The sequence below is a fragment of the Eptesicus fuscus genome, chromosome 5 (assembly GCF_027574615.1).
Source record: "Eptesicus fuscus isolate TK198812 chromosome 5, DD_ASM_mEF_20220401, whole genome shotgun sequence".
Taxonomy (NCBI): Eukaryota; Metazoa; Chordata; class Mammalia; order Chiroptera; family Vespertilionidae; genus Eptesicus; species Eptesicus fuscus.
The window spans coordinates 95,825,990-95,838,548 of record NC_072477.1 but is presented as its reverse complement, the minus strand read 5'-3'; the positions used below and the strand labels follow the sequence as shown (position 1 = coordinate 95,838,548).

Genomic DNA, 12,559 nt, shown 5'->3' with positions numbered 1-12,559 from the left:
ATAACGTTATGTAGGTTTCAGATGTACAATTCTATAATACATCATCAGTATATTGTATAGTATGTTCCCCACCCAAAATCAAGCCTCTTTTCATCACCATTTATCTCCCTTTTACCTTCTTATATCTCCTCTCACCCCCCTTTTTCCTCTGGTAATCACCATATTGTTGTCTGTGTCTATAAGTTTTTCTTTTTTCTTAATATTTTCATCTTTTTGACTGGGTCCCCAACACAAACAACCTCCCCATATGACAGCTGTCGGAGTGTTTTCTGTATCTATGAGTTTGTTTCTATTTTGTTTGCTAGTTTATTATGTTCATTAGATTACACATATAAGTGAAATCATATGGTATTTGTCTTTCTCTGAGTGGTTTATTTCACTTAGTATAATACTCTTCAGGTCCATTCATGCTGTCACAAAAGATAAGACTTCTTCTTTATGACTGAGTAGTATTCCATTGTGTAAATGTCCCCTGCTTTTTTTTTTCCACTCATCTACTGATGGGCTGCTATCTATATATAAGTAAAAGGCTAACTTGACTTGCGCATGCACGACACATATAAAGCTCTCGGTGGTGCCAATCGCACACATGTCATTGTTGATCGTGAATTTGGTTGACCCTTCTATTATAGAGAAAGGGCGAGTAACGATATTAAAATATTTCTTCTAGTTAATTTCCCTTCAATGTGCACAAATCCATGCACCAGGACACTAGTTGTAAATAATGCTACAATGAACATAGAGGTGCATATACTCTTTTGAATTAGTGTTTCAGGTTTCTTTGGATACATCCCAGAAGTGGAATCACTGGCTCTTAAGGCAGTTTCATTTTTAACTTTTTGAGGAAACTTCACACTGTTCTCTACCATGGCTGTAGCAATCTGCATTCACACCAACAGGGAATATAGGTTCCCTTTTCTCCACATTCTTGCCAACAGTTGTTTAATGATTTATTGATGATAGCCATTCTGACAGGTGTGAGGTGATATATCTCTTTGTTGTTTTAATTTGCATTTCTCTTATGATTAGTGATGTTGAGTACCTTTTCATGTGTCTGTTGGCCATCTGTATGTCTTTTTTGGAGAAAGGTCTATTCAGGTCTCTTGCCCATTTTAAAAATTGTATTGTTCATTTTTTTGGAGGTGTTGTATAAGTTCTCCCATTCATTAAGTTGCCTTTTCACTTTGTTGATGGTTTCTTTTGCTGTACAGAAAACATTTTAGTTTGATATAGTTTCTTTTTTTATATTTTTCTTTTGTTTCCCTTGCCCTAGGAAATATATCAGAAAAAAGTATTACTAAGAAAAATGTCTGAGACTTTACTGCCTATGTTTTCTGTTAGGATTTTTATAGTTTTGAGTCTTACATTTAAGTCCTTAATCCATTTTGAGTTTATTCTTGTGTATGGTATAGGAAAGTGGTCTAGTTTCATTTTTTGCACGTATCTGTCCATCTTCCTTTTTAAAAAAATTTTTATTGTTGAAAGTATTACATATGTACCCCCCCCCCCCCCGTTGATCTCTTCCAGCCACCCTTGCCCTCTTGTCCAACTTTCTTAACACCATGTGTTGAATAGATGTATCTTTATTCCACTTTGCATTCTTGCCTCCTTTATCAAATGTTAATTAACCGTAAGGAGTGGGTTTATTTCTGGGCTTTCTATTCTGTTCCATTGATCTATATTTTATGCCAGTACCATGTTGTTTTGATTAGGGCTTTGTAGTTTAGTTTGATATCAGGTAGCGTGATTTTTCCAACTTTCTTCTTTTTCAAGATTACTGTGGTTATTCAGGGTCTTTTGTGGTTCCATGTAAATTTTTTTGTATATTTGTTTTAGTTCTGTGAAATATGCCATTGGTATCTTGATAGAAATGTGTTGAATCTATAGATTGCTTTAGGTAGCATGGACATTTTTTTTTTCCTCAGTCCTCACCCGAGGATATTTTTCTATGATTTTTAGGGAGAGTGGAAGAGAGACGGAATGATAGAGAGAAATATCGATGTGAGAGAAACACATCAATTGGTTGTCTCCTGCACATGCCCTAACCAGGGCCAGGGCCAGGGAGGAGCCTGCAACTGAGGTCCGTACCCTTGACTGGAAACGAACCCTTCAGTCCACAGGCTGACACTCTGTCCACTAAGCCAAGCCAGCCAGGGCAACATTGACATTTTAATGATGTTAATTCTTCCTATCCATGAACATGGTATATACTTTCACTTATTTGTATCTTCTTTAGATGCTTTCTTCAGTGTCTTATAATTTTTTGAGTACAGGTCTTTTATACCCTTCATTAAATTTATTTCTAGGTGTGTTTTCTTATGCAATTGTAAATGGAATATTTTTCTTAGTTTTCCTTTCTGATAGTTTATAATTGGTGCATAAAAATACAACTGATTTCTGAATATTTATTTTGTATCCTGCAAGTTTACTGAATTCATTTGTCAGTTCTAGTTTTTTTGTTTTTTGTTTTTTGGTAGGGTCTTTAGGCTTCTCTATATACAGTATCATGCAATTTGCAAATAATGACAGTTTTACTCCTTTTCCATTTGGACGTCTTCTATTTCTTCTTGTTTGATTGCCAGTACTATCCTATATAATAAAACCTTAATATGCAAATTGACCAAATGGCAGAATGCCCAGTTGCTATGACACACACTGACCACCAGGGGGCAGATGCTCAATGCAGGAGCTGCTCCCTAGTGGTCAGTGTGCTTCCACAGCGGGAGCGCTACTCAGCCAGAAGCCAGGCTCATGGCTGGCGAGCTCAGCAGTGGTGGCGGAAGCTTCTCCTGCCTCCGCTGCAGGTGGGTGGTAAGGAGCAAGGGGTCCCGGACTGCAAAAGGGTGCAGGCCGGGCTGAGGGACCCCCATCCCCCACCCCCAGTGCACAAATGTCGTGCACTGGGCCTCTAGTGTTGCATAAGAGTGATGAAAGCAGACATCCCTATCTTGTTCCTGATCTTAAGGAAAACAGTTTTTCCCATTGCATATGATGTTGTCTGTGAGTCTGTCATATATGGCCTGTATTATGTTGAGGTATGTTCCTTCTTTCTGTTCCCACTTTGCTGGGAGTTTCTATCCTGAATGGGTGCTGGATTTTATAAAATGCTTTTTTCTGCATCTGTTGATATGATCATGTGATTTTTATCTTTCATTTTGTTTATGTGGTATATAATGTTTATTGCCAGTACTATGGTTTCTTTTGCTGTACAGAAAACATTTTAGTTTGATATAGTTTCTTTTTTTATATTTTTCTTTTGTTTCCCTTGCCCTAGGAAATATATCAGAAAAAAGTATTACTAAGAAAAATGTCTGAGACTTTACTGCCTATGTTTTCTGTTAGGATTTTTATAGTTTTGAGTCTTACATTTAAGTCCTTAATCCATTTTGAGTTTATTCTTGTGTATGGTATAGGAAAGTGGTCTAGTTTCATTTTTTGCACGTATCTGTCCATCTTCCTTTTTAAAAAAATTTTTATTGTTGAAAGTATTACATATGTACCCCCCCCCCCGTTGATCTCTTCCACCCTTGCCCTCTTGTCCAACTTTCTTAACACCATGTGTTGAATAGATGTATCTTTATTCCACTTTGCATTCTTGCCTCCTTTATCAAATGTTAATTAACCGTAAGGAGTGGGTTTATTTCTGGGCTTTCTATTCTGTTCCATTGATCTATATTTTATGCCAGTACCATGTTGTTTTGATTAGGGCTTTGTAGTTTAGTTTGATATCAGGTAGCGTGATTTTTCCAACTTTCTTCTTTTTCAAGATTACTGTGGTTATTCAGTAATTTGCAGCTAATGTACCAACCTTGCATCCTCAGAATAAATCACATTTGATCATGGTGTATGATCTTTTTAATTTATTGCTGGATCCAGTGTGCTAATATTTTGTAGAGGATTTTAGCATCTATGTTCATCAGGAATATTCGCCTATAATTTTCTTTTTTTGTATTGTCTCTATCTGGATTTGGAATCAGGGTAATGCTGGCCCTGTAAACTGAGCTTGTGGGTCTTCCCTTCTCTTGAATTTTTTGGAATAGTTTGATAAAGAAAAAGTGTTAGTTCTTTTTTGAATGTTTGGTAAAATTCATCTGTGAGGCCATCTAGTCCAGGACTTTTGTTTGTTGGAAATTTTTTGATTGCTGTTTCAGTTTCACTAAGTTGTAATCTGTCTATTCAGATTCTCTGATTATCATGATACAGTTTGAAAGACTGGATGTTTCTAGGAATTTATCCATTTTGTCCAGATTGTCCAATTTGATGGCATATACTTGTGCATAATATTTTTTTAATAAATTTCTATGGTATCAGTTATTTCTCTTTTATATCTGATTTTATTTATTTGTGTTCTCTTTTTTTAAAAAAATTTGATTTCAGAGAGGAAGGGACAGGGAGAGAGATAGAAACATCAGCGATGAGAGAGCATTGTGATCCGCTGCCTCCTGCACACCCCCTACTGGGGATCGAGCCTGCAACCAGGCCTGTGCCCTAACCAGGAATCCAACCGTGACCTCCTGGTTTATAGGTTAACACTCAACCACTGAGCCACACCAGTCAGGCCTTTCTCCTTTTTTCTTGATGAGTCTGCTTAAGAGTTTATCAACCTTGTTTATCTTTTCAAAGAAACAGCTCTTGGTTTCATTGATCTTTAGAATATTTTTAGAATATTTTGTTTATTTCTGCTCTGATTTTTATTATTCCCTTTCTTATACTCACTTTGGGTTTTTTTTTTAATAAGGAAACAAATCCATTTTTATTTTATTTTATTTTTTTTAAATATATTTTATTGATTTTTTACAGAGAGGAAGAGAGAGGGATAGAGAGTTAGAAACATCGATGAGAGAGAAACATCGATCAGCTGCCTCCTGCACACCCCCACTGGGGATGTGCCCGCAACCAAGGTACATGCCCCTGACCGGAATCGAACCTGGGACCCTTGAGTCCGCAGGCCGACGCTCTATCCACTGAGCCAAACCGGTTTCGGCTCACTTTGGGTTTTGTTAGTTGTTCTTTTTTTAGTACCTTTAAGTGTAATGTTAGGTTGTTTATTTGAAATTTTTTTTTTGTTTCTTGTTTTCTGTAATGCTATGAATTTCTTTCTTAGGACTACGTTTGTTGTATACCATAAATTTTTGGGTGGTTGTGTTCTCATTTTCATTTGTTTCAAGGCATGTTTTGATTTCTTCCTTGATCTTATTCATCACCTAGTTATTGCTTAGTAACATGTTATTTGGTCTCCAAATGTTTGTGTGTTTTTTTAGTGTTTTTTTTCCTTGTGATTGATTTCTAATCTCATACCATTTAGTCAGAGAAAATGCTTGATATAGTTTTAGTCTTCTTAAATTTATTGAGACTTGTATTATGTCTTAACATGTCATCTATCTTAGAAAATATTCCATGGCACTTGAAAAGAATGTATATTCTGCTGCTTTGAGGTAAAATGCTCTGAAGTTATCAATTAAATCCATCTGGTGTAATGTGTCATTTGAGGTGGCTGTTTCCTTGATTTTCTGTCCGGAAGATCTATCCATTGATGTCAGTGGGGTGTTGAAATCCCCTATACTATGACTGTATTATTGTTGATCTCTCCCTTTATGTCCATCAAGGTTTACTTTATGTATTTAGGTGTTCTATGTGGGTTCATAAATGTTTACAAGGTTTATATCCTCTTGTTTGATTGCTCTGTTTATGATTATGTAGTCATTTTTGGACTCTTGTTATAGCCTTTAAAGTCAATTTGGCCGCTGTAAGTATTGCTAGCCCAGCTATTTTTTAATTTCCATTTGCATGAATTTTTTTTTCCATTCCTTTACTTTCTGTCTATGTGCATCTTTTGTTCTGAGGTGGGTCTCTGTAGAAGGCATATATATGGGTCTTATATTCTTATCCATTCAGCTACTCTACCTTTGACTGGAGCATTTAAGCCATTTACATTTAAAATGATTATTGACAGGTACATATTTATTGCCATTTTATCTTTATAACAGGTTCCTGTGTTGTTGTTGTTTTTCTTTTTGTTTTTTTTCTCCTTCTTAAACAAGACCCTTTAACATTTCTTGTAATACTGGTGTGGTGGTAATCAACTCCTTTAGCTTTTTCTATTTTGGGAAACTCTATTTCTCCTTCAGTTTTAAATGATAGTATTGCTAGGTAAAGAAGTCTTGGTTGTAGGTCCTTGCTTTTCATCACTTTGAATATTTCATGGCGATCCCTTCTTGGCCTGAAATGTTTCAGTTGAGAAATTTGCTGATAGTCTTAATGGAGCTCCTCATAGGTAATAACTATCTTTTTCTTGCTGCTTTTAAGATTCTCTTTTTGTCTCTACCTTTTGGCATTTTAATTATGAAGTGTCTTGGTGTGGGCCTCTTTCAGTTCATCTTGTTTGGGGCTCTCTGTGCTTCCTGGACTTGTGTGTCTTTTTCCTTCACCAGGTTAGGAAAGTTCTCAGCCATTATTTTTTCAAATAGGTTCTCAATCCCTTTCTCTGTCATTCTTCTGGTACCCATGTGATGCTATGTAGTTACCCTTCATGTTGTCCCAGAGGTCCCTTCAAGTATCCTCATTTTAAATAGGTAGCTTTTATTGTCATAAACACCAGAGACATAGAAGCATCAAACAGAGCATCTAACCTCAGAGGGAATGTGGGGGAAGGGAGGGTAAGAGATCAACCAAAGGACTTGTATGCATGCATATAAGCATAACCCATGGACATAGACAGTAGGGGGTTGAGGGCATGTGCTGGAGGGGTGGGAGTGGCTGGGGAGAGGTCAATGGGGGAAAAAGGAGACATATGTAATATTTTAAACAATAAAGAATTTTAAAAAAAGAAACACCAAAGATGTTTATTGTCTATATCTGTCTGCCCCTCTCTCTCTTGCTCCTATATACCTACCTACTTACCTACTTACCTATCTATTTATGCCTGTCTCTCTATTTAAATATGATTGCTAATATAGTAAATAGATATTATATATGGAAGTTATAGAAATGTAGTATTTTACATATCTAATTTCTCCATGTACTATTTGTAACATATTGTAAATAATGTTAGAACTAGTCAACAATCACCAAATTAAGACATCAACATAGTGGTTAAATTTTAAGTGCCATCTGGGCATCAGTTACAGATTGAAACTACAGTAGGTCCTCGGGTTACATCGGAGATCTGTTCCTACGGTGCAACATATCGCGATTTTCGCCGTAAGTCGGAACCCACCTACATAAGCACCTACATCACTCACATGGAGCACATACACAGCAATAATGAAGTGAAACAGTAAAAAAATTTAAAAGAAAGTTAACAATTCCTGATCTTTACTTGTGGTAAATAAAAAATCTATAATAATAAAAGTGTAATATGCTAATTAGACTGGATGAAGCCAGGGCTGCGAGGGAAGCATGGGTCCTGGGTGCCGGTGCTGGCAGCCAGGGGAAGGAAGGCCTATTCTTGCACGAATTTCGTGCATTGGGCCTCTAGTAAAAAACAAAGCACATATGTACATACGTCGAAATGATGGAACTTTTTTTTTATTATAAATAAATGGGAGATGGCAACGTAACCACAAAATGACGTATGTCTAGTCCGATGTAACCCGAGGACTGCCTGTATAAGTATTAATGCATTTTATGATCTCATCTTCCTGACATTCTTTGAATGACACACTATTTCTAAGAAACATTTTATCCCAAATATCAAATAACTGTATAAGTGTGGCTAATGTCCTATTGTTTTTTTTTTCTAACATACAATAATTTACATGATTGGAGCCTATTTGCCCCTTTCCCTAAAATATATTTAATGTCAATCAGAACAGTAATGCCTACAGAATACAATTTGAAAAATGTTGAATTAGATGGTAGTAAAAATATATTTAACAATTTAAGAATGCTGGCTGATTTCTGTACTAAAGTAGGAGCCTTATTTTTCATATGCTTTTAATAGTTGATTTGTCACCTCTTTCTGCCCTGCTACTGTTTTGAGGGTACAGATCAGAGTAGGATCTGAGGGCTGATGGTTGCCATGAGATCTTTCATATAAGAGGCTTTTTGTTTGTTTTTAATTTACTTTCTAGTTCTTCTCTAATAAATAGGTTGGCAAGTATTATTGAAGTGACATCTTTATCATAGGCATATAAATAGTTTTTAAAGAAGAGCAGTTTCTCCCTGACTGATAGGATAATACAGGCTCATTCTAAAAGGGATAATTGAAGCAATAAAAAATGAAGAAGAAAATTAATCTTTAACCAATTTCTACATTTTAGCTAACATCTTTTAAAATACCTAGGCATGCATATACTATTACACATATGTATATCCAAAAAAAAGGATTATAACTTTTTTTTTCTTTTTCCTCCACGTTTTTGTCTGCCTTCCCCCTCCCCCCACCTCTAGAGCAACACACACACTTTACATTCTGTACATTTTTCTCTGGCAGTGAATATAGAGGTACATATCAGTTCAGGTGGCTACCTGTATTCTATCTTATACCTATACCTTAATTTAGTCAACCCTAGTGAAAGATACTTACATTGTTATTAATTTTTCATAAATATCAGCAATGCTCTAATGAGCATCCTAATTTGTACATCTGTGTGTCCTTGTCCACTTACTTTAGGATGTATATCTAGAAATAGAATTATTGACTCAAGAGAATGTTAAGATTTAACATTGGTACATATGAAACAGGTTTTCTGTACTATATGTTAACATTTTTTTTCATTTTTGCCTGAGTAATTTTTCTCTTATACTTGCATTTCTTTTGATTAGTGAATTTTCTCTCATATTTATTGATTATATCTTAAATAAATATGAGAGAATAAATTTTCTTTTTATATACTTTGCCCATTTTATATTAGCATTCATATTTTTCATGATTAAATCTTTATGTATTAAAAATACTAGCTTTTGTCAAATGCTGATTCCCCCCCCCCCCACTGTCATTTGTCTTTAAAACTTATTTAAGATGAATATATGTTAATGTTATTGTGTGTGTGTAGTACTAACTCTATTATATGCTATAGATTTGTTTTTTTCTAGTCTGTTATTTACCTTCAGATCTTGTTTAGGGTGAGAATGTGTGTCTGGGGAGTGGAGGAGGTCAGGGGAGAGCTGTTCTTGCCATACCAAAGTTTTAGTATTTATGTGTTCAGATCAGTTATTTTCTCATGGCATCTGGATGTCATGTCATATTAGGAAGACCTTCTCACTCAGTATAAGAAATATATGAATCCATAGTTTCCTCTAATTCCTTTATGGTTTTATCTACACTAATAAAAGAGAAACATGCAAATTGATCGTACCTCTGCCACGCCCACAAGCCATGCCCACCAGCCAATTGGGAGGGAGTATGCAAATTAACCCAACCAAGATGGCTGTGGCCATAGAGCGAGCAGGAAGCTTGGGTTTCCCTGGCAATGGAGGAAGCCAAGCTTCCTGCCCACTCTGGCCTGCCCTGGCCTCCGCTCAAGGCTACAAAGTTTCAATTATAGAAGATAAATAAATCCCAACAAAAAATGGCGGCAGCCACAGAGCTGGAGAGAGCAGGAGGCTTGGGTTGCCCCCAGCGATGGAGGAAGCCAAGCTTCTTGGCCACCCCTGGCCAGCCCTGGCTTCCGCTCAAGGCTACAAAGTTTCAATTATAGAAGATAAATAAATCCCAGATACCAGGGCCTCCGCTTGGGTCATCGGGGGGCGTGGCCGACCTGCAAACCACCACAGGCCCCTCGCCCAGGCAACCCCATGCCCCAAGGGAACCCCCACCCTGATCCCGGACACCCTTCAGGGCAAACCAGTCAGCCCCCACCCATGCACCAGGCCTCTATCCTCCTATCTAATAAAAGAGTAATATGCAAATTGACCATCATTTCAACACACAAGATGGCTGCCCCCATGTGGACACAAGATGGCCAGCAGGGGAAGGCAGTTGGGAGGGACCAAGCCTGCAAGGGAGGGCAGTTGTGGGCAATGAGGCCAGCAGGGGAGGACAGTTGGGAGGGACCAGGCCTGCAAGGGAGGGCAGTTGGGGGTGATCTAGCCTGCAGGGGAGGGCAGTTAGGGATGACCAGGCTGGCAGAGGAGGGAAGTTGGGGGCGACCGGACATGCAGGAGAGGGCAGTTGGGGGGGACCCAGGCCTGCAGTGGAGAGCAGTTGGGGGCGACCGGGCCTGCAGGAAAGGGAAGTTGGGGGGGACCCAGGCCTGCAGTGGAGAGCAGTTGGGGGCGACCGGGCCTGCAGGAAAGGGAAGTTGGGGGGGACCCAGGCCTGCAGTGGAGAGCAGTTGGGGGGGACCAGACCTGCAGGGGAGGGCAGTTAGGGGTGACCAGGCCTGCAGGGGAGGGCAGTTAGAGGCAATCAGGCTGGCAGGGGAACAGGTAGGCATCAATCAGGCTGGCAGGGTAGTGGTTAGGGTGTGATCAGGCTGGCAGGCAGAAGCAGTTAGGGACAATCAGGAAGGCAGGCAGGCGAGCAGTTGGGAGCCAGCAGTCCTGGATTGTGAGAGGGATGTCCAACTGATCCTACCGAGATCGGGCCTAAATGGGCAGTTGGACATCCCTCGAAGGGTCCCAGATTGGAGAGGGTGCAGGCTGGGCTGAGGGACACACACCCCCGTGCATGAATTTCATGCACCGGGGCTCTAGTTTATATAAATAAAATCAGTTTCTCTCCCATTTGGAAGCTCCTTCTAGGATCAGTCAAATAGAGTAATCAAACATAGCCCTGCCCCCACTGCCTCCTGAAAATGCTGTGTATCTATTATGACCTACTCTAAGGTTATTTTTCTCTATATTCTTTCTTCACTTCTATTTCCCACGTTCTGTTATTTAGCCTTTCTAGATTCTTTCTAGCTCTTTATACATCCCATCTTTAATAATCTCTTCTCTCTTCTTCCATTAGAAAATAAAATCATAGGATCAAGATAATAAGCCCTGCTGTGTTTCTTCACAAAGATGTCATTCACACTTAATGCATATTTCTGTTTTGAAAACAAACACATTAAAAAATCTTTTATTTATACATACAAATTATATACTTGTTATAAATCCTGATCTAATACTATGGCACAGGGTATTTTGCTCAAATTATCATATCTACATAAACATTTTAAAAAATATACTAGCGTTCCCGTTGCAGGAAAAATCCTGCAATAGGGTTTCCTGCTGCACTCTACCCCGCCCCGCCTCCGCTCCTCCCTTGTCTCCCGGCCCGCCTTCTCTGCCAGCCCGCCCCACTCGCCTTCCTTCTCCCCCGGCCCCGCCTCCGCTCCTCCCTTCTCCCCACTGGCTTGCTTGCTTCTCCGCAGCTTTGCTCCCTTCAGCATCTCTTGGCTTCTTTCTAAGCTGTCTTGATATGCAAATTAGCCGCCATCTTTGTTGGGGTAATTTGCATACTTGTCCTGATTGGTTGGTGGGCGTGGTGAAGGTGCGGTCAATTTGCATATTTGTCTATTATTAGGTAGGATATATTTATTGATTTCAGAGAGGGAGAGAAAGATAGAAACATCAATGATGAGAGAGAATCATTGATCAGCTGCTTCCTGCAAGCCCCCTACTGGGGATCGAGCCTCGAACCTGGGACCTTTCAGTCCATAAGCCAACGCTCCATCCACAGAGCAAAACTGGCTAGGGCTCTACATAAACATTTTTAAAACATAAATATTTTTATTGATTTCAGAGAGGAAGGGAGAGGGAGAGAGATATAGAAACATCAGTGATGAGAGAATCAGTGATCAGCTGCCTCCTGCACACCCCCTACTCAGGATCGATCCCGCAACCCAGGCATGTACCTTTGACCCAAATTGTGCCTGGGACCCTTCAGTTCGCACGCAGGCTGATGCTTTAGCTAACTGAGCCAAACCAGCTAGGGCTATATAAATATTTTTTACGGTGAATAAAAAATGTCAAGACTCAAACATCTGACCTAATTAAATGTTCACATTTAAAGTGTCAAGATCATGTGTAATATTTTAACACTAAAACATTTTTTGCTACAGTCTTTATTTTTAAAACATTGGACTTCATGCAAAACTTACAGGAATTGCAGTTCTGATTTTTATATTGTGTTTTATTAAGGCAGTTACTGAAGTTGATCTCAGTGAAGACCAAAGGGAACAAAATTAATATTCAAATGGTTTTCTGCTAGTTCTAGAAATTAATTATTAAATTGTGGATATTTTCACTATGCAGGTTGAATGACTTTTTTCCTGTTATAACAAAAAGTCTCTGGACAAAAATATTTAATGCTTGGTCCTTGCCCTGATCTACATCACATTGTCAGTATTATAAACTGTTAGAAAGTAAATCCACTTCACTTTATGCAGCTTTTAATTCAATATTGTTTTGAGAGTAAACATGCAAATTGAATAATTTTAAATATCAGAGGCAGGTTTTATAAGAAACTTTGAAGCAAGGAGAACTTCTGTAAAGAGAAATTATTTTTTCATCATAAATTTATTTCTTTAGAAAGTTGAATTTTTAAAAAAATATCCTCACCCGAGAATATGTTTTTTTTTAAAATTGATTTTAGAAAGAGAGAAAGGGAGAGAGAGAAACAGAAAAATCA

General features: G+C 38.4%; 1 protein-coding gene across 2 annotated transcripts in view; it reads left to right on the top strand.

The window, feature by feature from the left end:
* RAB18 (RAB18, member RAS oncogene family) overlaps window positions 1–12,559 on the top strand; it is a 41,516-nt gene that overhangs the window by 17,002 nt on the left and 11,955 nt on the right. The gene's annotated exons all lie outside the window — the stretch shown is intronic.